The 26657-nt window shown below is 42.0% G+C and overlaps 1 protein-coding gene across 1 annotated transcript in view; it reads left to right on the plus strand.

The window, feature by feature from the left end:
* Window positions 1-25645, plus strand: part of LOC126293201 (uncharacterized) — a 39876-nt gene extending 14231 nt beyond the window's left edge. Inside the window, exon 2 of the mRNA XM_049986328.1 lies at window positions 25597-25645. The gene's annotated coding sequence lies outside the window, so the exon portion shown is untranslated. The remainder of the gene's footprint in view (window positions 1-25596) is intronic.
* The last annotated feature ends 1012 nt before the right edge of the window (window positions 25646-26657 follow it).

Here is a 26657-nt window from a genome sequence, read left to right on the forward strand (position 1 = left end):
TGTGCACTGTTGCATCAGTGATTCATAACACCTACCATGGTAAATAAAATTCTGCTGTTAAAAGATTTATAACCGAAAACATGAGGGCCACTAGCTATTGTGGACATTCGATGCAAATATGCTGCCCATCCTTTGCCTCTATAATGTTTTAACAATTCCACTTTTCCTCGAAATCATTTGCAATTTGCTCCCACTCCTCTATGCTTTGGGACCTGTAAATAATGATTTTCTTTTTTTTTTAGATTGACGCCTATGGCATATTTCCTTGCTATTAGGACACTTAGATGTGGTCTAGTACCCCTTAAACCCATGACATAAAACAAAATGTAGAAGGTCCTTACTGGACGACCACTGCTTGATCAACCCCTTACCTACTCGTCTCACGCACTCGGTATCCCATCCACTGGGACTTTTATTACCCTTGGTTCCCTCTTAACTACCTCTCCACCTGATCAGAAAGAAAACAACACAAAGTTAACGCTGTGATGACACTTGGCACAGAGGTGCTCGAAATGATTGTTATTTGCAGTTGCCTTTCCCTATACTGAGTGACAAGATTCATAAGCTGTTCAGCTGATATGCGCCCCTCTTGCTCTAATATGAACTGGTTTACAGATCGCAACAGACCTGGCTCCAGAGTTTGATTTAACAAGGTCAGAATCCACCTTGGCAAAAACTCTAAAATGGCTTCTGGCCAGTACAGCTGTGGCTGTGTAACATTCAATTACGTGACTCCTGAAAATGACGCTGGCTGGAACGTTGGTCCTATTGTGTTACACTTAGCTCCACTGTTTAAAATTCCGCTCCCCTCAAGCTCTATACATTTCGCCTCTGCAAATCCTCCCCGCTCAAAACAACTTGCTACTACTACTAAATTATCGTAGGTGGAGAAGATCCAATGCATCTAGACCCATTGCAAGCTCAATTTTGGCACCATGACGTCCCTTCGACAGTCCATTCCTTTCCCCACGGCTAATAATAACTGCACCATACACGTGTCCCAAATTTGTGGCTTCACAGATTTTCCTCCAACATTCACTATTTTTGGACCAAATTCAACATCGACTGTGTGACTACTTTCATCCTTAAATTTACATTACCTAGTATGCTGCAATAAACACGACTTTCTTGACTCAGCACTGTTGGTAACTAAAAATTTAAACAGGAAATCGTACAACTGACATTGTTATTATGGTTTCGATGCATAATTTACTCCGATGCATGTATTTCTCCAGAACTGTTTGATTTCTCCTCCAACAACACTCCACATACATCAGATGCTACACTTCCCTTTCCAGTGGCCTGATGAGTGTTTTTCCAGTGCAGGCAAATCACTCGACAATGCATGACGTGCCAGGATACAGTGTAAAAGTGCATATAACATGTGCTTCCATGCAAAAATATAGACTAAACAGACTTTAAACACACGCTGTGACGGTCGTGAGTGTTAGTTACCTTTGAGATTCGCTGTGCTGAGCTGATGTTAATCAAGAATGACTTTAAGGCGACACACACGCTATTATCACCATCTCACTCAGTTTGAATGAGGTCGCCTAATAGGGCTACAAGAAGCTGGATGTTCCTTCTGTGATACTGTAGAAAGACTTAGCAGCAATGTAGCCACTCTACACAGTTGCTGGCAGAGGTGGTCACCAGACTCTATGAATGCAAGAAGACCGGGCTCCATACAGCCACGCGGCTTTACTGAGGGAGAATCATTTTCGGTGTATGGCTCTCGTGCATCGTACTGCAACTGCAGCAGCAATCTGAGTAACAGTTGGCACCACAGTGACACAACGAACAGTTACAAATCGGTTACTTTAAAGACAGCTCCGAGCCACACGGGTGCATTCCACCGACTCTTAACCGCCGCCTCTTCCAATTTCAGTGGTGTCAAGCGAGAGCTCACTGGACAGGAGGGTGAAGGTCTGCTGTATTTTGTGAGGAAAGCTGGTTCTGCCTCGGTGCCAGTGATGGGTGTGAGATGGTTAGGAGGAGGCCAGTTGCGGCCCTGCAACCAACGTGTCTGTGTTCTGGACACACTGGACCTGCACCTGGAGTTTGTGCCTGTGATGTGATTTCGTATGACAGCAAGAGCTCTCTCGTGGCAATCTCATGCATCCTGATTGCAAATTTGTTCATCAGTCTAGTGATTCGACATGTTGTGTAGCCATTCGTTAACAACATTCCAGGGTGTGTTTTCCAGAATGATAACACTCGCCCACATACAGCTATTTAACCCAACTTGCTCCACAGAGTGTCAATATGTAGTCCTGGCTTGCTCAACCACCAGTACTGTCTCCAGTTGAGCACATATGAAAACATCATCGAACAACAATGCCAGCATCATCCACAATCAGCATTAATCGCCACTGTATTTACTGTGTCCAGACTAAGCGCCTGCTACAGTCGCTGACCTCTTTCCTTCCGCTCGACACGTGACTGCAAATAGAGCCAGCCATATCCATGTGCCAAGCAGTATTTAGGCTGGCGCAGGAGCCTGGAGAGGCAATTCATGCCGAGTGAGCCCACTGGTGTCATCGTAGCCGCTACGTCATCGTCCACCGCCACCAGCGTACTGGAGCCATCCTCGCAGGACCTCTAATCATCCTCAGACTCAGGTGACAGCAACGTGGACCTCGCGCCGCTCTTCACGAGACGCCTGGGGCTTAGCTTGGTGAAGTTGTATGGTTACTGCAGACAGTTAATGTTGGGAAGAATCTCTGATTTAGTTATTGGTACGCTTGGAGCATCAGTCCTACCTCACAAATATTGTTTTGTAAATTTAGAAGAAAGACTTTAGTCTAAATAAAACCGCTATAACTCACACTCTGAGATTTTCCTATCTGCGGATGGCGGATATATTAGTATTGACCGATGATGTGCAACAGACATGGAACTTCATCCTACAAACTGACATCTGGCAATGGTACAACACAGTGCATGCATGTTTGAAAGTTCCCATTCAACATCCTTGCAGTTACACTGGTTATTAATGTACCAGCATTCCACATTTTCAATGTCTTAACTCACTCTTACATTAACATGTGATCTTGCAATGTTAATCAATTACAGATTATAACATTTCAGCTCCTCAACACCAAATTAAAACGTTCCACTTCAATTTGTTTGTACTTATAGCGATCCCAGCTTCCTCAACCAAATTAAAACGTTGCATTAAGAGGTGTCTGCTTCATGCAAAAGGTCTTGAGTTCATATTGACGACAACAAGTAATTCTTCATTACAGACGTTTATTTACAAACAGAACTGACAGACTTCACAGACTCAACAACCGACTCTCCGAGCCAACCGCACTGCACATCCGAACTGGGATCGCTATCAGTGCAAACAAATTGAAGTGGAACGTTTTAATTTGGTGTTGAGGAGCTGAAATGTTATAATTTGGTGGAGGAGCTGGGATGTTATAATTTGGTGGAGGAGGCAGAGGATATGACGACCACTCAGTGATTCTTCAAAATAAAATACTTCTCTTCTGGGATCACAAGAAGAAAATACGTCTGTTTTGGGACCACAAGAAGAGGATATACGACGGACCAGTCATTCTTCAGAAGTAAATACGTCGATTCTGGGGTCACAAGAAGAGGAGTGAATCAACTGAGCGAAACCATCCAGGAATTGAAGAAATTTCACAAAACACGGACACCAACGACCGCCGACGGACACTAAGATAAGTACCTGCTTCCTAAAATAATGGAAAAAGATGCAGATTTCAGTATTGACAGCGGTGTAGCGAGTACACCTATTAGGGAAAGTACTTCTGACAGTGTAGGAATGTTGGAAATGTTAAAAAAAATGTTTTCAGAGTTAAACTCGAAGTTGGATAACACAAACTCCAAGATGGACGATTCTCGTGCCGAATTACGTCAACAAATTGAACAGACACAACAACAGATGGACAGGTCAATTTCGAAGGCTGTGTGTGATTTAAAATCAGAAATAAATTCAAATACAGAACAGATTGCTCACACTAATCAGGTTCTCGAAGAATGGCGAATTACTTTTGAGTCAAACCAAAAAGAACTTAGTTGTCGTGTGGACACGGTTGAGAGCAAAATTTCTGTCCTTGAAACTGATTTTAGTAACAAAATTTCAAATAACCAGTCAAAACTTAAAAAAGTTGTTGATTTTGTAAATGAGGAAAATTCTCAATTGAGAAATGAATTTGACCAGACAAAAAGATTTTTTGAAAGCGAAATTGAATCTTTCAAATCTGATTCTGACAAAAAGGTCACAGAAATTTGTAGTAATGTCGAAAAAACTGTAGACAGAAAATTTGTAGAAATACAAGAAACTATGTTGCAAAAAGGTTTTAGTAATAGTTGTAATGGGGTATGGGGAAATTTTCCCATTAAAACTTATCCCGGTGACAAGAATATACACCCAAAAGACTTCATGCAATTCTGCAAGGAGCAGTTCACGTCCATAATGACAGATAGTGTTAAGATAAAATTTGTAAAGAAATTACTTGATGGTGAGGCGCTTTCGTGGGCCCATCAGAATTGTTCCGCGGAAATGTCCTTTGGAGATTTCGGAAAATGTTTTCTAACCAAATTTTGGTCTGAAACTGAGCAAGCTCGAATCAAAAGTTAATTCTTGAATGGTCCTAGTTACAGAGAATCTGATGGGTCAATAAAAGCCTATTGTGAGAAACAGTTGCAAAAATTAGTGCATCTGGATAAGCCATTTGATGAGCTAACTCAAATTGATGCACTAAAACAGACTTCCGAAAAGAGTACAATGGGGTTTAGTATATAGTCCAGATGAGTCCATAGAACAATTCTTGAAATACGTGGACAAACTTGATAGAGCCTTTGAACAAAACAACAGATTTAACGACTTTGTGGGTTCATCACACAGAGGGTGGGAACCGAACCGTGGAAATAATAACAATAATAGTGAACGAAGAAACTTTAACAACAACAGGGATAATTATAATAGCAATGACAGAAGAAATTTTGGTAGGAATGATCAGCACTTTAATTCAAACAGAGAATGGGAAAATCGAAACAGGTCCTGGGGTAATGACATGAGAGAAGGTAACCCGAGGCAGGGAAACTACAGACATAGGCCTTTTAACGACTAAATGCTCCACTGGGAGTCTGTCAGTTTGGGGCAAGGAATTTTCAAAATCAGGCTAATTTCACCCGGAACAGACAGCACTATAATCAGAGACCTAACCAGTATAGACAGTATGCTTATGATCGATCTGTAGATAGAGGTAATGAAAAAATTAAATTTGACAGGAAATTTTGAAATGTTTTAAGATGTTACCTGGACAAATGTATACCCACAACTTCATTACTCTACATCAATTAATTTTTAATTTTAGGTGTCATAATTTTTCTCTGTCAGTGCATATCAGGAAGCTCTATTTCTCACTATCTCCCTCGATTTCATCCTTACCTTAAGTTTATTCTGACATAATCCATTGTGTCATTTGTTCCACTGATATTCACGGTATCCATAAAGTATTTTTACAACTTAAGACCTTAACTTTAAAACTATACTAGACACTAGCAAATCGTTTTGAACATGTATTAAGATAAAGTTTTTTTACGTTCCAGGTGACACAACCTTGCTGCAAAATTGAACCTGAAAACTTGACAAAATGTGATTGCCATAGGAGGATACTCTGTGTGTAGCTCCTTCATACAGACAGTGTCTGGTAACCAAGAGCAAAGAAATCTTCGAACACGGTATGGACGGCAATCACCATTCCGACAGACTATCTGGGTTTAGCATACGTTGTTTATGGAAAAAGGCAATGTCTTAAAATAAAGGGGGGGGGGGGTGGAGTGGCGGCAATCACCCACCTGCTTAAGATGGCAACGTGGAAAAGATACGGCTGGTGTATTCAAGAAGTCGGACAAAATGGGTGCAATTGGCAGCCAGAGAGTTTGAAATGAGACTACTGACAGTACACAACGTGTTGCGTAAGTGTTGATTGCGGGTCTTGTGTTGGTTCTCTTCAGCTATTTGCTCTTCGCACAGGTATACCTGTAATGTTACTAACTTACTTTTGATATGTGATATTGGTTGCAGATTAACTTTTTGACAACCATGAATATGGCTTGTGACCAAAAGCAGTTGGAATAAAATACAAATAAAGTCAGTATGTGTGTGTCATGCATTGTATAAAGTCTTGTGTAAGTGGTTACGACTATATCCCAACAGTTTGTAGTGAATGCAGATATGCTAGACAATGATTTTTTTTAAAAAAAGATTTGTTTCTGCGATGAGGCGCCATTTCAAATATCCAACAATCAAAAATCATCAACATTCGTATATGGGGTTCACGGCAGCCTCATGTTACACGTGAAATGGAAAGAGAGAATCTCAAGGACAATGATTGGTATGGGCTGTGCACTGTTGCATCAGTGATTTACAGCATCTACCATGGCAAATAAAATATGTTGTAACAGTTCCACTTTTCCTCGAAATCATTTGCAATTTGCTCTCACTCCTCTATGCTTTGGGACCTGTAAATAATGTGTTTTCATTTCTATATTTATAGTATGAAACAGAGCCTGAATATTCTTTGCAAGATGAAACTGAAATCGCCTACAGTGAGCAACAGCCCTAGCAACATGAGCAGCCTCCCAGAAAGGAAAGTATCAACAGATGACGTTCTGGAGGCCACGAGAAGGTCGTAGGCAGTGACTGACAGGGCCAAGAACCCACCAGAACATTCCAAAGAAGATGTATAGCGCCTTTGCCACCCTCATTGTTGCTGGACCACGGGAGGTGGACCATTGGGCGGTAGTGGTGGTGGTGTGTGTGTGTGTGTGTGTGTGTGTGTGTGTGTGTGTGTGTGTGTGTGTGAAGGGGGGGGGGGGGGGGGGGTGCTGATGGTGAGATGCGATATGCTCAGCAGAGGGTGACCAATATACGATTAATCATGTGCTGATGGGCAGATGCATTATGCTACGCTAGAGTAGTTCTCTCCTACAGCAAGAAATCACAGTCTTAGAGTACCCCTGTCAAGGGTGTCTACACCAAAATTCCCTATTCTGTGAGGTAATTTAAAAATAGTAAATCTTTCCTTGTTTCAGATCTGACTTGTCTGTTGTGTGCAGAAGGACATAAAGCTGCTGCCTAATTTTTTTCAGCATCTGGTGCACTTTCATTGTTTGTTTGTTGTCCATAGAAGTGGAAATGGCGTCAGTTCAGGAGAGAAGGCACAAACTGAGCTTTGGTACGCAGAGTTTAAATTCACTGTTACAGTGCAAAGGCAGTTTCATGGTGTTTACAGGAAAGCAGCACCTGATGCCAAGAGCATGGCACAGTCAGTTTCTGGAAACTGGCAGCATTCCAAAGGGGCATGGAGGAGGTCGGTGGGTCTCTGAAGAACAAGTTGAGAATATCCGCCACACATTCCAATGAAGTCCACGTAAATCAGTTCTCAGGCTTCACAAGAACTTCAAATGTCTTTTGCAAAAGTCCTCAAAAAGAGGTTACATCTGTGTTCACACCAGGTGCAGATACTGTTCCGGCGTAATGAAAGCACTGGAATGACAATCGAGAACTGAAGAGCAGAGAGGGCTGTCAGATGATGTCAGCCAATAATACGCTAACTAGGATGACACCATGACTGAAGCACCATCTACACAAAGAGAATATAACCCCACGCCACCTAGCTGCAGCCACAGGAGAACGCCACAGCAGTGACTTATAAACTGTTTTGATTTGCTTGCATTGAAATTGTATATACTGAAGGACATTGATTATTTGCATGTTGCCATTTGCTTGCAACACACCTTTGTAAATATACAAAGTACTGTCAATTTAACTTACTATAATAAGCTCCATTAATACAATTTGCTTGAATTGTGTCTAGCAATCAGATGAAACCGCTCCTAGTCACCCAATATTAGACATGTGGGCACGATACTACAGATACTGAAGGCAATAAAGCCTGATAATGTGCAGCTACTATTAATTTGCATGTGAAATGCTTAACCGAATCGACTGGAATCTTGGATTCCTGTGAAGTGTAATGCTTTCTGACAAGGCTACATTCCATCTCTCGAATTGTTAACAAGCACAACGTTCAAATCTGGGGACTGCAGAATCCACACAGTGCCAGGAAACAGGTAGGCTCAAAGTGAACTTTTCGTGTGACCTCATGCGTGACAAGATAATTGGACCATTATTCTTTGCTGAAACAACAGGAATGATGTACCTAGACAAGATGGAGATCTTTGTCTTTCCCCAGGTTGAAGACTTAAATCAAACCTTTGGTTTCATCAAGATGGTGGTCCACCTCACATATCACGGGATATTCAGAAAGCTCTAAATGCAACATTTCCAGGATGCTGGATTGGATGAGGTGCACCCACGAATTGGCCACCATGTTGTCCTGACATCACACCATTTAATTTGTTTCTGCAGGGCTATGTCAAGAACAAGGTTTTTGCCACTCCAGTGCGAGACATTCAAGATGTCTGTACTTGGTTTGTGAAAGTCATTGACACCGTTCCTTTGGGCTTGTTGCAGCAGACTTGGATGGACATTGAAAACAGTCTCAACATTCTTTGTGTCACTGTAGGGGCTCACACTGAGGTGTTTTGACTTGTTATTGTAATTGTAATTTTTTTCATAACTTATCTTCATATACAACCCATTTATGTGAAAAAATAAAGATATTTCATTTAGTTTTGTACATTAAACACCTTTAAAATAGGAACTTTTCATGTAGATATCACGTATGAGGTATAGTGTCAACTTCTGCCCCCAAATTTATCAGGATGACCAAATGTAGTGGGAAGAGGTAGAAGGCAAAGTATTAAGACTCATCCAAGCTTTCCAAGTGATTTATTGTTTCCAACTACGGTGCAGTGTTCCCCTCGATCTGTGTCACCAGGCCCAGCAACACTGAGGACGCTACTTCATTGTCTGCATAATGGCTTGGCGCAAAAAGTCTGCCTCATATCCCACGCACGAACTAAGTGTCGGCCTTGGATGCAGAGATGCAACATCATCAGGATACGGTAGTCAGCTCACTGGTCGGCGTCGCTACTGACTCAGTGCCGCTCAGTGTAAGCCACAGGCGGCTAGTGCGTGCTTCTCGCTGGCATGGCTGAAAGCACATCGAAAACGAGTGACCGCGATGCGGGGTCCAAATCTGCGGCCCTCGCCTCGGGATGCCTCCAGCATGTGTTGAAAGCCAGGACGACTGCCTGCAATAGCGACCCGTGGAGTGGCCCACCACTGACTGGCTAAGGACCCCACGTCGGCCTAGCGACCCGCCGTGGACTGGAACACTAGCACCCTATCTGCCGCTGCATGTATATGGTGATGTGACATGGCCCGCCATCCAGGAGAGCTGCCACAAGTGAATGAATCTCGTTAGAAATCCGTACCTATTTATACATGGCTGTGCACCTCTGTTCTGCCATACCCACCGCTTCACATCACGTACTCATAACACACTAGGATGGCCAGTGGGCCCCTTCTGTCTGTGATTTGCGACAAGCAAAACTGCTACCTTTACTTCTTCAGCTATTTCACAGCCCTGTGGCCTCTATTCTACTTCGCAACTGTTGGTATGCGTAACTCACTGCAAACCGGACTGCATCTGGCTGTAACTTGTGCTCAGAATATTGCACAAAACTAACTTTTGCTCCCCATAACGGTAGTGTTTTTACATTATTCCCCTCTTGAGAAAGACCCATTCCCCAGGTCAACCCTCAACTGTCTCTTAATGTGTTTGGGTCAGCACCTACAGCATATTTCCTTATTATTAGAAAACTTAAATGTGGTCTAGGACCCCTTAAACCCATGACATAAAACAAAATGTTAAAGTTCCTTACTGGACGACCACTGCTCGCCTTACGTCCTCGGTATCCAATCCAGTGGCACTTTGACTACCCTTGGTTCCCTCTTGGAATTAGCTCTCCGCCTGATCAGAAAGAAAACACAAAGTTAACGCTGCGATGACACTTGGCACAGAGGTGCTCGAAATGATTGTTATTTGCATTTGCCTTTCCCTATACTGAGTGACAAGATTCACAAGCTGTTTGGCTGATATGCACCCCTCTTGTTTTAAAATAAACTAGTTTAAGGATCTCAACAGACCTGGGTCCAGAGTTTGATTTAACAAGGTCAGAATCTGCCTTGGTAAAAACTCAAATGGCTTCTGGCCAGTACAGCTGTGGCTGCGTAACATTCAATTGCGTGACTCCTGAAAATGACACTGGCTGGAACATTGGTCCTATTGTGTTACACTTAGTTCCATTGATTAAAATTCCGCTCCCATCGAGCTCTATACGTTTTGCTTCTGCAAATCCTCCCCACTCAAAACAATTTGCTACTACTACCAAATTATCATAGACGAATAAGATCCAATGCATTCAGACCCATTGCAAGCTCAATTTTGGCTGCACGACATCCCTTCGACAGTCTATTCCTTTCCCCATGGCTAAAAATAACTGCACCATGCACATGTCCCACATCTGTAGTTTCAAAGATTTTCCTCCGATGCATATATTTCTCCAGAACTGTTTGATTTCTCCTTCAACAACACTCCACATACATTCCACTGACTCTAAACCACAGCCATTTCCAATTTCAGTGGTGTCAAGCGAGAGCTCACTGGAGGCAGGGTGAAGGTCTGATTTATTTTCTGTGGAAAGCTCGTGCTGCCTCGGTGCCAGTGATTGGTGTTTTTGGTTAGGAGAAGGCCAGTTGCGGCTCTGCCACTAACCTGACTCTGTGATAGACACACTGGACCTACACCTGCAGTTGGTACCTGTGGTGTGATTTTGTACAACAGCAAAAGCTCTCGTCGTTATCACGTGCGTGCTGACTACAAATTTGTTCGTCAGTCTAGTGATTCGACCTGTTGTGTTGCCATTTGTGAACAACATTCCAGGGGGTGTTTTCCAGAATGATAACGCTCACCCACATATCGTTATTGTAACCCAACATGCTCTACAGTGTGGTGGTATGTAGTCCTGGCTTGCTCGATCACCAGTTGAGCACATATGAAACATCGTCAAACAACAATGCCAGCACCATCCACAATCAGCATTAAAAGCCACTGTATTGACCGACCATGTGCAACAGACATGGAACTCCAACCCACAAACTGACATGTGGCAATGGTACAACACAGTGCATGCACTGGACAAATGTATACCCACAATTTCATTACTCTACATTAATTTTTAATTTTTTGGTGTCATAGTTTTTTTTTTTTTTCATCAGCGCATATTAAGAGGCTCTATTTCTCACTATCTCCCTCAATTTCATCCTTCCTTGAAGTTTATTCTGACATAATACATTGTGTCATTTGTTCCACTGATATTCACGGTGTCCATAAAGTATTTTTACAACTTAAGACCTTAGTTAACTTTAACTAACAAATGGTTTTCAACATGCAGTAAGATAAAGTTTTTTACCTCCCAGGTGGCACAACCTTGATGCTAAATTGAACTTGAAAACTTGACAAAATGTGATTGCCATAAGAGGAAACTCAGTGTGCAGCTGCTTCATACAGAATGTCTCGTAACCAAGAGCAATGAAACTTTCGAACACTGTATGGAAGGCAATCACCGTCCTAACCGACTATTTGGGTTTAGCATTTGTTGTTGCAAGCTCAATTTTGGCTCCACGACATCCCTTCAACCGTCCATTCCTTTCCCATGGCTAAAAGCAACTGCACATGTCCGGTATTTAATTAAGGCTTCACAGATTTTCCTCCAACATTCACTATTTTTGATCCAAACTCAACACCGACTGTGTGGCTACTTTCATCCTCAAATTCACATTACATGCTATGCTGCAATAAATGCGACTTTCCTGACCCAGCACTGTTGATAACTAAAATTTTAAACAGGAAATCATACGACTGACATTGTTATTATGGCTTCAATGCAAAATTTACTCTGATGCATATATTTCTCCAGAACTGTTTGATTTGTCCTCCAACAACACTCCACATACATCAGATGCTACACTTCCCTTTCTAGTGGCCTGAGGACAGGGATCGCCATCACCCCTCCACCTTCTTCAAAAAGACTGTTGTACGCAGCAAGCTATATTCAAAAGTACATACTACAGATGAAAATACAATTACTTTACACAAACCCAATGACTGACACACACACACACACACACACACACACACACACACACACACACACACACAAACACACACACACACACACACACACACACACACACACACAAAATATAAAAATAAAATAAAAATTACAAACACTCACTACTTTCTGAATCACAAAGCATATGGTACTTCATGCTGTTCTCTATCTTCCTGGTTGGACACTTGTCAATGGTATTATTCGCAATAGCCCTCGATCTACTGCTACAAAAACTAGCAGTTGGTATCTGTGGATACCGAATCACAGCAATAAATGTCACATGCATGGCGTATGCCAATATTAAGGGCCTATTCATTCAGAATGAAGAGGGAATAAACCAAATTTGAACCGATTCAGGAAAGTTTCAAAAAAGCATCAGGGGTCAAAACAAATCTGTGGAAAATCATGTTATTCCAGACAGGCAGTGGCAGACAGAATGACGTCAGTGGCACCGAGAGACAGAAACCATGAGGCAACTGGAGTAGAGATACAACAGTGCCCACTCAAGCTGCCAGCACAAAATTCAGGCAGCATCTTAAATACAAAAACAGGGCTTGGGGGAACATATGCATGCAGAAGCCTCATGCTAAGCCGAAGAGTACAACTAATCAACTTGATATTCCTGTCCAAAGCCTGGTACTTGGTGCAGATACTATATGCACCTGCAGAAATGGTGCAAAACGATATTACGTGCGGCCTATTACATGCGGTGGAGACGAACAGTTTAAAGTGCCCCAAGTGATGTTTCTTGTTGAGGGAAGAACATGCGCCCTGAGCAGCTGATGTGAAGACAAAATGTGCAGCACTATTGCCCCACCACTCACTCAAAACAGAAAATAGGTATTTGGACTGCACCATGAAAACCTTATCAAAGTTTATGAAGAGCAAACTGAGAAAGTGTCCATCGACACTAGCCACACTGCCTTAAAGTTGCGGCACTTCAACCAGCTCATGACAAAGGAGAGCTACTGTGTCACCACTGTGGCAGACTCACAACAGAGGACGGTTAGCAAAATCAGTGGCGAAGACAAGCAAAACAAAAAAGAGAGACAAAACTTCCAGACCACGACTGGCCACAGGTCTGCAAGAACATGTCTGAACGGGCTCTGACAGCACTCTAGGTGCACCTGCTACAAAGTTGTACAGAAGACAGAACTAAGAAATGAGAGGTTGACACTGATTTCCATGGCAGCACACCAGGGAGCAAACTCTGCAGACACGCTAGTACATCACGTTCAATGCACAGGGAGCAAGAAAATACGGGCAATATGAGGGATATTGTAGTCCAGATCAACCTAATGGATGAAAGAACCATACAAATTACGACATTCACCATCCCTGATGCAAAACCCTTCCCGAATCTGAAACATCGCCGCCATGTAGAATCCAGCCATGACGGCACATGCAGTGGTCACCAAAAACAGGACAGACAAGGTACTGTTCCACAAGGACCTTTAGGACGTACACAAGGGGACCAACAAACAGGGCTTCAAGTACCGTGACATCTTCCATATATTCCTGCAGGTACTGCTGCTGTACACAGTCTTCCGAGATGTCTTCCTCACATCACGACTGCCGCCCTCTCACAACACCCCACGCACTCCTCGCCGCCAACATCGTCACGTCCCCACAACCTCAAGACCAGCAACTTGTGCTCAAAGTGTGCAAAAGTGTACAGTGAAAGTGATTTAGTGTCGCCGACAAAGTGAGTCAAGTGCAAACATAAACCCCACAGTGTTTTTCCAGTGCAAGCAAATCACGCAACAAGACATGACCTGCCAGGATATTGTCTACAAGTGCATGTAACATGTGCTTCCATGCAAAAATGTAGACTAAACCAGGTGTAAATACACACTGTGACAGTTGTGAGTGTTAGTTACCTTTGAGTTTCGCAGTGGTATGGTGATGTTAATCAAGAATGCCTTTAAGGCGACACACATGCTATTAACACCAACTCACTGAGTTAGAAAGAGGTCGCGTAATAGGGCTACAAGAATCTGGATGTTCCATCTGTGATAATGTAGAAGTAGCCACTAGACTGTACGAATGCAAGAAGACCGTGCTCCAGATGGCCATGCAGCTTTACTGAGGGAGAACCACTGGCACCACAGAGACATAATGAACAGTTACAAATCGGTTACTTCAAAGACAGCTCCGAGCCACACGGGTGCATCACCGACTCTAACCCGCCGCCTCTTCCAATTTCAGTGGTGTCAAGTGAGAGCTCACTGGACGGGAGGGTGAAGGTCTGCTGTATTTTGTGAGGAAAGCCGGTTCTGCCTCAGTGCCAGTGATGGGTGTGTGTTGGTTAGGAGGAGGCCAGTTGCGGCCCTGCAACCAACATGTGTGTTCTAGACACACTGGACCTGCACCTGGAGTTCGTGCCTGTGGCGTGATTTTGTATAACAGCAAGAGCACTTGTGGTTATCTCATGCATCCTGATTGCAAATTTGTTGATCAGTCTAGTGATTCAACCTGCTGTGCTGCCATTCATTAATAACATTCCAGCGAATGTTACCCAGAATGGCAACGCTCGTCTACATACCGCTATTGTAACCCAACATGCTCCACAGAGTGTCGATATGTAATCCTGGCTTGCTCTATCACCATTACTGTCTCCAGTTTAACACATATGAAACACCATTGAACAACTACGCCAGCATCATCCACAATCAGCATTAATCGCCACTGTATTGACCGACCAAGTACAACAGACATGGAACTCTACCCCACAAACTGACATCTGGCAATGGTACAACGCAGTGCATGAACGTCTCGAATGCTCGCATTGATCATTCTTGCAATAACACCGGTTATTAATGTACCAGCATTCCACATTTTCAATGTCTTATCTCGCGCTTACATTAACATGTGATCTTGCAATGTTAATAAATTACAGATATTACCTGGACAAATGTATACCGACAATTTCATTACTCTACATTAATTAATCTTTAATATTAGGTGTCAATTTTTCTCCATCAGTGCATATTAAGAGGCTCTATTTCTCACTATCTCCCTCAATTTCATCCTTACCTTAAGTTTATTCTGACATAATCCACTGTGTCATTTGTTCCACTGATATTCACAGTGTCCATAAAGTATTTTTTCAACTTAAGACCTTAGTTAACTTCAAAACTATACTAGACACTAACAGATGGTTTTCAGCATGTAGTAAGTAAGGTGAAGTTTTTTCACCTCTCTGGTGACAACCTTGATGCTAAATTGAACCTGAAAACTCGACAAAATGTGAATGCCATAGGAGGATACTCAGTGTGTAGCTCCTTCATGCAGACAATGTCTGGTGACCAAGAGCAACGAAACCTTTGAACAAGGTAATGAAGGCAATCACCATCCCGACAGACTATTGAGGTTTAGCATATGTTGTTTATGGAAAAAGACAACGTCCTAAAATAGAGGGGTGGAGTGGCAGGGGTCACCCACTTGCTTCAGACGCCAATGTGAACAAGTTACGGAATGGTGTTTGCAAGAGGTCTGACAAAACCGGTGTATATTGCAGCCAGGGAGTTGGAAGTGAGGCTATCGACAGCACACAATGTGTTGCTTAAGTGTTGTTTGTGTGTCTCACGTTGGTTCTCTTCAGCTAGTTGCTCTTCGCACAGGTATACCTGTAATGTTACTAACTTACTTTTGATATGTGATATTGGTTGGAGATTAATTTTTTGACAACCATGAATATGGTCTATGACCAAAAGCAGTTGGAATGAAATACAAATGAAGTCAGTATTTGGTGTCATGCACTGTGTAAAGTCTCGCGGAAGTGGTTACGACTATATCCCAACAGTTTATTTACCATCATCGTTTGTATATGGCGTTCTCACCAGCCTCATGTTACCCTTGAAATGGAAAGAGTCTCAAGGTCAACGTTTGGTGCGCGCTGATGCTCTGTTGCATCAGTGATTCATGGCGTCTAACATGGCAAATAAAATTATGCTGTTAAAAGATTCATAATTGAAAACATGAGGGCCACTACCTTTTGTGGTCATTGGATGGGAATATGCTTCCCATCATTTGCCCCTATAATGTTACACTCTAAATCATTTGCAATTTGCTCCCACTCCTCTACGCTTGTGGGACCTGTAAGTAATGGGTTTTCATTTCTATATTTATAGTATGAAACAGAGGCTGAATATTCCTGGGAAGATGAAACCGAAGTTGCCTACAGTGAGCTACAGCAACATGAGCAGCCTTCCAGATGTGGCAGTCGGCTCAGCGGTCGGCGTCCCTGCCGACTCAGTGCCACTCGGTGTCAGCCGCAGGCAGCCAGCTATGTGCCTCTCGTCGGCGAGGCTGAGATCCCGGCCACAACAAGTGACTGTGATCTGATGTCCGAATCTGCGGCCCTCGCCTCGGGATGCCTCCAGGGTGATGGAAGCCAGGACGACTGCCTGCAGAAAGCGAGCCGTTGACTGGAACTCTGGCGCCCTAACTGCTGCTGTGTGTAGATGGTAATGTGACATGACCCGCCATCCAGGAGAGCTGCCACACTTGAATGAATCTCGTTAGAAACCCGCACCTATTTATATGTGGCTGTGCGCCTCTGTTTTGCCATACTCTTAACACACTATCACAAACTCTTAACATGCTAGGTTGGCCAGTGGGGCCCTTCTGCCTGTGATTTTGTGATTTGCGACATGCAAAACCTCTACTTACACTTTTTCAGCTATTTGATGGTCCTGTAGCCTCTATTCTACTTCGCAACTGTTGCTATGCATAACTCACTGCAATCCAGCTTGCACTTGGCTGTAACTTGTGCTCAGAATATTGCACAAAACTGACTTTTGCTACCTCCAACAGTCGTGCCACTACATTATTCCCCTCTGCGGAAAGACCCTTCCCCGAGGCAACACTTTACTATCCCTTAACTTATTTGGGTTGGCATCTATGGTATATTTTCTTACTGTAACGGCAGAATTATATGGACGTAGCAGACAGCGCCAGAGCCATCACACTGTGCGCTTATTACGCGGAATGCTGATGGGAAATACAATCTGTGTACACAGCCACCAGCTACGAAGAGCAGTCCGGGACCGGCCAGTTGCGAACATGTATCGCTCTCAACACAGTGATGACAGGTTACCAGACGCACGTAATGCATTGTTGGACCATCTTTATTAATAAATGGTTAAACTAAGTTTTCCGTGTCCCACATTCTGCACTACCCGTAACTACCACCCACGCATCCCGTTCTAAACACAAATGGACACAAGAACATTTTACTCGGCCGTCCAAAAGACTCCGTTACATTACTATTAGAAAACTTTAATGTGGTCTAGTACTCCTTAAACCCATGACATAAAACAAAATGTTAAATTTCCTTACTGGACGACCACTGCTCAATCAACCCCTTACCTGCTCGTCTCGTGCACTCGGTATCCAATCCACTGGGACTTTTACTACTCTTGGTTCCCTCTTGGAATTAGCTCTTCACCTGATCAGAAAGAAAACACAAAGTTAACGCTCCAATGACACTTGGCACAGAGGTACTCAAAATGATCGTTATTTGCTGTTGCCTTTCCCTATACGGAGCGACAAATTGCACAAGCTGTTCGGCCTGAGCGACATGTTGCACAAGCAGTTCGACTGATATGCTCTAAAATGAACTGGCTTACAGATCTCAACAGACCTGGCTCCAGAGTTTGATTTAACAATGTCAGAATCTGCCTTGGTAAAACTCTAAAATGGCTTCTGGCCAGTACAGCCGTGGCTGCGTAACATTCAATTGCGCGACTCCTGGAAACGACGCTGGCTGGAACGTTGGTCCTATTATCATGCACTTAGTTCCATTGATTAAAATTCCGCTCCCCTCAAGCACTATACATTTCGTTTCTGCAAATCCTCCCTGCTCAAAACAACTTGCTACTACTACCCAATTCTCGTAGGTGGAGAAGATCCAATGCATCCCGACCTGTTGCAAGCTCAATTTTGGCTCCACAATGTCCCTTGAATCGTCTGTTCCTTTTCCCCTGGCTAAAAATAACTGCACCGTGCACGTGTCCCATATTTGTAGCTTCACAGATTTTCCTCCAACACTCACTATTTTTTATCCAAACTCAACACCGATTATGTGACTACTTTCATCCTTAAATTTACATTATATGAACTGGTGCAATAAACACGACTTTCCTGACCCAGCACTGTTGGCAACTAAAAATTTAAACAGGAAATCATATGACTGACATCGTTATTATGGCTTCAATCCAAAATTTACTCCGATGCATATATTTCTACAGAACTGTGTTTGATTTCTCCTCCAACAACATTCCACCCATGTCAGATGCTACACTTCCTTTCCAGTGGTCTGAGGACAGGAATCACCATAACCCTTCCTCCCTCACTGCTGTCCACAGCAGGCTATATTCGAAAATAAATACATTTGAAAATACAATGCCTAATTACTCTATGCAAACCCAATGATACATGACACGGGGGGAAAAAAAACTACAAATACTCTACTACTATCTGGATCACAAAGCATACGGTACTTCATGAAGTACTGTATCTTCCTGTTTTCTCTGCACTTAGCAACTCTCTTCACTCACTCTTTCTTCCTCTTTCCTTCCTGTGATTCCAGGCAACCCTTAAATGGCCGTAAGTGCCCAATGTGTACTATCGTCGTTGTAGTTGGCAGCTGAAGCTTACCATTAATGGGGGATGTGATTTCAACAACTTCGTATGGCCGTTGATACCTCATGAGGAACTTCTTCGTTTTCCCTTTTTGTGTATAGTGGCTAGGCAGCATTACCTATTGCCCCACTCTATACTGCAGTGAACTTCCTATCCGATTTACTGTGTATTCCTGCCTTTCCAAAGCCTTTGTATTCGCCTTTTGTACCTGTTTCCAAACATTCCAAATTGTCCTTATGAATTTATGTGCAGATTCACCACTCCTTCCTTTCTGTAGCCTCACCAAATCAAACAGTGACTGAATTTTTCGCTTGTACACTACCTCATATGTAGACAAACCCGTATTTGTATGGACTTTTGCATTGTATGCTCATACAATATGCTTCAAATACTCATCCCACTGATGGTGAGGAGAATCCACATAAAAACAGCATCTTCCCGATTGTTCTGTGTACCTGTTCTGTCCTTCAGTTGGCCTGTGGATGCATCGCGCTCGTCCTCAACTTCTTTACGTTCAACAATTCACACAGTTCCTTCATTAACCCTTTGTTGCGTGACAGTGCTTAAAAGTTTTGACTCTCATTATTTTCTCGTGGTGCCATTTCGTAATCTGAGAGCCTGTCGGTATGTAACAGTAACTCTGCTCTACTGCTTCATAGATGTTATTGTGCAATACATACACCTCTCTGGCGGTCAGAGCTTGATATTGTTTTTCGCACACTGCTGTGAAAACAGAAGATTGTATGTGCTTGTTTCCATGGTGTTGCCTGAGTTTGTGCGCAATTTATTGAAACTTCCGTTGAGTTTTCAATTGTAAGTACTTACCTTCTATGTTTTTTTTTTTTTTTTTGTTGTTACAACTGAATGACATAAGGTGGAAAATATAAGGTGGAGTTTTTAGTACCGTCAGGTTGTGCGAACACTTTATTATAGCAACAATGCGTTACCTCTCACTAGTCGTTCTGTCCACTTTTTCTCACATAGATGGACGAAAATCGTAAAAATAGCGGCTACTTTCAACCTTTGAGTGATGCAGAGACTGAAGCAATTTTGTATGAGGACATTCCCTCTGATATTGCAGAGGATACTGACATTGAAGATGATGACGAAAATGTTAATAATTTTGACAAAGCTTTTGCGTGCAATTTGCAAGAGGCAGATTGTGAAACTCCACTTGTTCAGATAATGATGCCTCAGAGTTCTTTGCCGTTTACACCTTCACCTTAATCGGACAAACAGAATGTGGAGAGACAAGCATATTGAAACAAGGAACTGTGAATACAGATATAGTGAAGGTAACTTCTTACACTTAGATTATCATAAATTCTTGTTCAGCATTAAGTAATTTCTTCTTTTTCATTACACGAATTACTCTAGAATCCTGTTCCGTCTGTGACAACTGCAGTACTATTTCCATTAATGTATTCGTTTTGCAGGGCCTATGGAAGAATTATTTCACGATTGCCACACAGCAACTGATGTTTTTATTTTCATTTTGAAGCCAATTGTAGAAGACAATTTTCCTGAGCAATCTTTACACAACACAGAAGGAAAAAATTTTAAATCCGAAGGAACATGAGCTGTTTGCTTTTTAGGGAATTTATTTGTTTATGGGTTACCACAAGCTGCTGTTGTGGAAACACTACTGTTCTGCATGTGATGACTTTGGTATTTCTATTCTAAGGCAGTGCATGAGTAAGGGCAGGTTTGATTTTATTTTGAGTAATTTACATCTTAATGATAACACAAAAATTCCAGAAAGAAACACTGATAAATTGTATAAAATATGCCCACTTCTGACTGGCTTGAATAAGTAATTTATGTCCATATACAGGGGCACTAGAGAACTCAGTACTGATGAATCAATGTTTGTCTTCAAGGGAAGAAGTAGCATAAACCAACATAATCCATTAAAACCAATCAAAAGAGGCTATAAACTATGGGCAATTTGCGATCGAAAAGGATACACACTCAATTTTGAAGTGTATCAAGGTAAGGAGAAGGACTTTGAAGGCTACTGTTTAGGGGAGAGAGTAGTACTGAAATTTTCTAAATCGTATTGGGGTCAGTACAGAAAATTAAACTTTGACAATTTTTTTACTTCTATTCCACTTTTGGAGAAATTAAAATCCATAAACACATTTGCCTCTGGAACAATTAGAACAAACAGGAAAGGTTTGCCAGCAAATTTACCTGAAGAAAAATCTCTAAACCGTAGGGAATCAGAATGTCATCTTTAGACCTAACAGTATTTCAATGAGGGGACAATAAAGTAGTGTATTTTGTGTCAAACTTCCATGGCACTGAACAGAGCATAGTGAAAAAAAAAAAAAAAAAAAAAAAAAAAAAAAAAAAAAAAAAAAAAAAAAAAAAAAAAAAGAAGATGGAACTAGTATGACTATATACCATGTCCAGTTGATGTATGTGATTACAATAAAAACATGGGTGGTGTGGATCATGCAGACAGATTACTTTCAGTATATGGTCTTGACAGGCGATCAAAGAAAAGGTAACACCATCTCTTCTGAGGAGCAATAGAAATCGCTTTTGTCAATACTTATGTCATTTTCAGTGATCTCCATAGGGCACTGCCACTGCTGGAATTCAGGTGTGCTGTGGCACTAGGGCTAATGAATGAACAGCAAGTGCCAAATCTCAAAAAGAGAAACTCTAGTAAAGATGAAGTAACTCCCCCAAAGAGAAGGAAAGATAACTTTTTTGTTCCTAAGGATGTACATCTTGGCAACAGAGGAAACAATTTTGTAGTGTTCAATTGTAAAAGAGGACAATCCGAAATGTTTGCGAAAAATAAAATTCAGTTGAGATCACATTCACAATGTAGTACATATAAAGTGTATTTGTGCTGCAATGAGACAAAGAACTGTTTCCTACAATTTCATGAGGTATCACTAAATATGTGATATGTATATACTGTCAAAAATGTATAGCTAAGTTACTATGTATTGTGAAGTTGCTCTAGAAGGTAAATTTATGCAAAATTTAAAAAAAATTGAAATATCATATTTTTGTTAATTTTCTAATGTGAAAATATTTAATATTTATGGGGAATAAAGTACAATATATAAAAATTGGAGCATTTTTCTGCACATGTTGTGATTCTGTCCATGGAGTCTGACGGTACTTCTGAGTACCAGGAGTGAAAATAGTTGTAAAAGATAAAATATAATGTTACAAAAAATCCTACTGTCATTTGAGGCCACAATAGCATAAATTCTGCAAAGAAAATGTTAAAAAGTATATTTTTTCTTATGTCAGGAAACAAAGGGTTAAATCCAACATGAAGTTGGTCCTTTGGTCGCTGGTACACCAAACTTCAAAATTCAGTTGTTCACTAACACTTGCATGACCTTTGCTGCCTGACGATTTAGTACAGCCACCATCTCCACATACCTCAATAAATGTGTCAGTCATTGGTAACGAATGCCACCTTGAAAACAGTGCTACACTAATGGATATCCAAACCCAGGAAACTAGGGAAATCTGTAAGACAAGGTTGCGCACTGTCGATGGTATTATTCGCAATAGCCCTGGATTTACTGCTACAAAAATTAGCAGTTGGTGTCAGTGGATACAGAATCGCGGCAACAAGGTCACATGCATGGCGTATTCCGATACTAAGGAACTATTCATCCAGGATGAAGAGGAAATAAACCAAATTAGAACCGATTCAGGAAAGTTTCAAAAAAGCACCAGGAGTCAAAACAAATCTGAGGAAAATCATGTTACTCTAAACAGGCAGTGGCAGACAGAATGACCAGACAGTGGTAACGCGAGACAAAGACCATGAGAAAACTGAAGCAGAGATACAACAGTGCCCACTCAAACTGGCAGCAAAAAATTCGGGCATTTATTGAGGGAGAATCATCATTTTCAGTTCATGGCTCTGGTGCATCGTACTGCATCTGCAGTAGCAATTTGTGAAGCAGTTAGCACCACTGGGACACAATGAACAGTTACAAATTAGTTACCTCAAATAATGCTCCAAGCCACATGCGTGCACTCCACCGACTCTAAACCACCACCGCTTCCAATTTCGGTGGTGTCAAGCAAGAACTCACTGGAGGGCAGGGTGAAGATCTGATGTATTTTCTGAGGAAAGCTCGTGCTGCCTCAGTGCCAGTGATGGGTGTTTGTTGGTTAGGAGAAGGCCAGTTGCGGCTCTGCGACCAACCTGACTCTGTGATAGACACACTGGACCTACACCTGTAGTTAGTGCCTGTGGTGGGATTTTGTATGACAGCAGGAGCGCTCGTCATTATCACGTGCATCCTGACTACAAATTTGTTCATCAGTCTAGTGATTTGACCAGTTGAGCTGCCATTTGTGAACATCATTGCAGGTGGTGTTTTCCAGAATGATAACGCTTGCCCACATACCGCTATTGTAACCCAACACGCTCCACAGAGTGTCGATATGTAGTCCTGGCTTGCTTGATCACCAGTACTGTCTCCAGTTGAGCACATATGAAACAGCCTTGAACAACAACGGCAGCACCATACACAATCAGCATTAATCGCCACTGTATTGACCAACCATGTGCAACAGACATGGAACTCCACCCCACAAACTGACATATGGCAATGGTACAATACAGTGCATGAATGTCTGAATGCTCGCATTCAACATTCTTGCAGATAGGCTAAACCGATTATTAATGTACCAGCATTCCACATTTTCGATGTCTTATCTTGTACTTACATTAACATGTAATGTTGCAATGTTAATCAATTACAGATGTTACTGGAACAAATGTATACCCACTATTTCATTACTCTACATTAATTAATTTTTAATTCTTTGGTATCATAGTTTTTCTCCATCAGTGCATATTAAGAGGCTCTATTTCCCACTATCTCCCTCGATTTCATCCTCCCTTCAAGTTTATTCTGACATAAACAATTGTGTCATTTGTTCCACTGATATTTACGGTGTCCATAAAGTATTTTTACAACTTAAGACCTTAGTTAACTTAAAAATTATACTAGTCGCTAACAAAAAGTTTTCAACATGTAGTAAGATAAAGTTTTTTACAGTCCAGGTGACAACCTTGCTGCTAAATTGAACCTGAAAACTTGACAAAATGTGAATGCCATAGGAGAAAACTCAGCGTGTAGCTCCTTCATACAGACAATGTCTGGTAACCAAGAGCAACGAAACTTTCGAACGTGGTATGGAAGGCAATCACCATCCTGAGAGACTTCGGGCTTAGCATATGCTGTTTATGAAAACAGGCAACGTTTTAAAATAGAGGGGAGGTGTGGCGGTGGTCACACACCAGCTACAGACGCCAACGTGAGTAAGACATGGCTGTTGGCGAACAGTTGACCGTATCTTCACCACAACAAGGAACATCAGTAGGACACCCACCTTGAACACCGAAAGCAACCCACCTTACAACCAGGCATTTTCCAGACCTTCCGCCGCCCACAACGAAGAAAAGACCAACAAGGAGGTGTGTGATGTGCACAAGAAAAGGCCTTCACAAAGAGACTTCATACTGGCGTGCAGAATGTGAAGTTTCCTTGTGTGCAGCACCTTGTTTTAAAATGTTTCACACTGAAAATGGATTGTAATATCGTGAAAATACAGTGTTCTTAACTTCTGCAACATCTTTTATTCATTTACACCCAATATCAATTTAAATTCAACAACGAAAAGATGAAGGAAAACTTTTATGTGCAAGAACAGTACGTAGCAACACCGCACACAGGTGCACTGGTGCATATTACCCACTGTGGACAAGGTGTGTGCGCGCAAACTACCCACTTAACTGGTTAAATAATAAACACAGTCTAAAACCATTGTATTATGTTCCATTCCTAACAGGCAAGCACAAACATTAGTAGTAATTAGCAAAATAACAAATTTATCACAAATACAGTATATTTCCCTTTTCCCCTATACGATAAAATTCATTTTATTTTTCAGTAATATATGGTGAACAAGACTAATTTTTCTACTTATTAGTAGTGTGTTGCTTTATGCAGGAACTTACGGAAATCAAAGGAACATACAGGTACTTGTCTAATTATCTGTTGTTGTAGCTTCAATGTGCAGGGAGCGGCAAAATGATCTGATGGTTTTCGCTATTGCGCGGTAGAGTGAGTAGTCGGTGGGGGGTGGTGGGGACAAGCGTGTTTCAGACCCTACATGTGTACATTTTTAGCAGCCACGGTGGAGGGGTTGGTTGAGCTTCACACATTTGTTGTAGAGGCGATTTTTAAAAATGGCGATTCGTATACTGTTGTGCAGTGACAGTTCCATAGGCATTTTAATTTTGGTCCACGATTTAAAGTTCCACAACACAACACAATTACGCTGTGGGTGAGTAACTTCAAAGCTAATGGTTCAGCATTGAAACGTAAGTTGACAGGCCGTCCAAGATCAGCCGGACACCAGAGAATATTGGCAGAGTAAGAGAAGCTGTGGAAGCCAGTCCTCTGTGGCTGACCCATAAACACGCTGCTGCTTTGCATGTGTGACCACTCGGTAAGACGAATTTTGCAGTTTGATCTGTCCTTGCATACAAAACATTCTCCAGCTATTGAAGCCCAATGACTATGCAAAGCGAAAAGCATTTTCAGAGCAAATGATTAATTTCATGACATGAAAAAATTTTCATGAGCAGCGACGAAGCACATTTTCATCTGGACAGTTGTGTAAATAAACAGAACTTTCACTATTGGTCAACTACAAATCCTGAAGACCTGCATGAACATCCTCTGCATAGTCCTAAGGTCACTGTGTGGTGTGGCGAAACACAAACTTTGGTTACTAAGCCATACTTCTTTGAAGAGGGAGGTCAAACTGGATAGAAGTGGCAATAGCAATGCTCCACCACGGAACTGACCGACAGTGAATGGGGCCCATCAAGCAAATAACAGCAATGACGGCAGCATGAATTATCTTATTGGACAGATCACGGACAACTTCATCAATACAACTTGACATAAAGCTGGAAACATATCCTGGGAGGAATACTGAGGCCAATCAGCACAACAGAATAATAACAGAACCTCAATGGGAGAAAAAACAAGTCTTCCTCAGACGCAAAGACAAGCAAACCTATAAAACTGTGTGGTCTTTGGTAGTGGCCCCTCTGCGGGGTAAAAAACATACGCCACCACCATTTATATTTGAAAGAAGCAAGCATAGTACATGTAAGTGTGGATCTGAGAGGAGTGTGCATTCTATTCATGGAGAAGTCGAGATGGTGTGGTTGTTGTTATACATTACAATACGACATCGGGTCCCTAGGAACAGCTACGTGCTGCTACAGTTTGACACGTGATCCCGATACTGATGTCTCCGCGTCACAAAGAGAATGTAATGAGCATTCTGAAGTTGTTATCAAAGCAGGCAACGAGTATTATGCTCAAATTAACATTTTACGGCGATAGTGATCGGATCTGACAATGTCAAAATTGTCAGGTGCTATAGTGTATGCTGGAATATGTGGGCCATAACAAGCACCAACACATGAAGGTAGACCTTTGCACACAAGAGGCAGCCTCTCCAGGATTACATTAAAAGGTTGATCAGACTGCTCCTATGGGGTGACAACAACTAGTGCACCCATAAGACACCCAATCCAAGTTCAGAGGTACGGGCCAACTTGGCACAATTCGTGCAGATGAGGTTGTGTTAATGTATTCTACAGGAGCGTGTAAGAGGTGCAGTAGAGAGTTAGCGATCACAGTCAAGAGTCAGACTACAAAGCAGTGGCAAACATAAGGAGCTCACCAGACACAAACTGGGAAGAATGCTACTGAACAGTTTTCTCTAAAAACTTGCTAACTTATTGTACTCTTCCTAAAAAGTCTAAACTGACCCTAAAAATGATCAAAATAGTACACTAATGA

Source organism: Schistocerca gregaria, chromosome 10 (assembly GCF_023897955.1).
Source record: "Schistocerca gregaria isolate iqSchGreg1 chromosome 10, iqSchGreg1.2, whole genome shotgun sequence".
NCBI classification, from domain to species: Eukaryota; Metazoa; Arthropoda; class Insecta; order Orthoptera; family Acrididae; genus Schistocerca; species Schistocerca gregaria.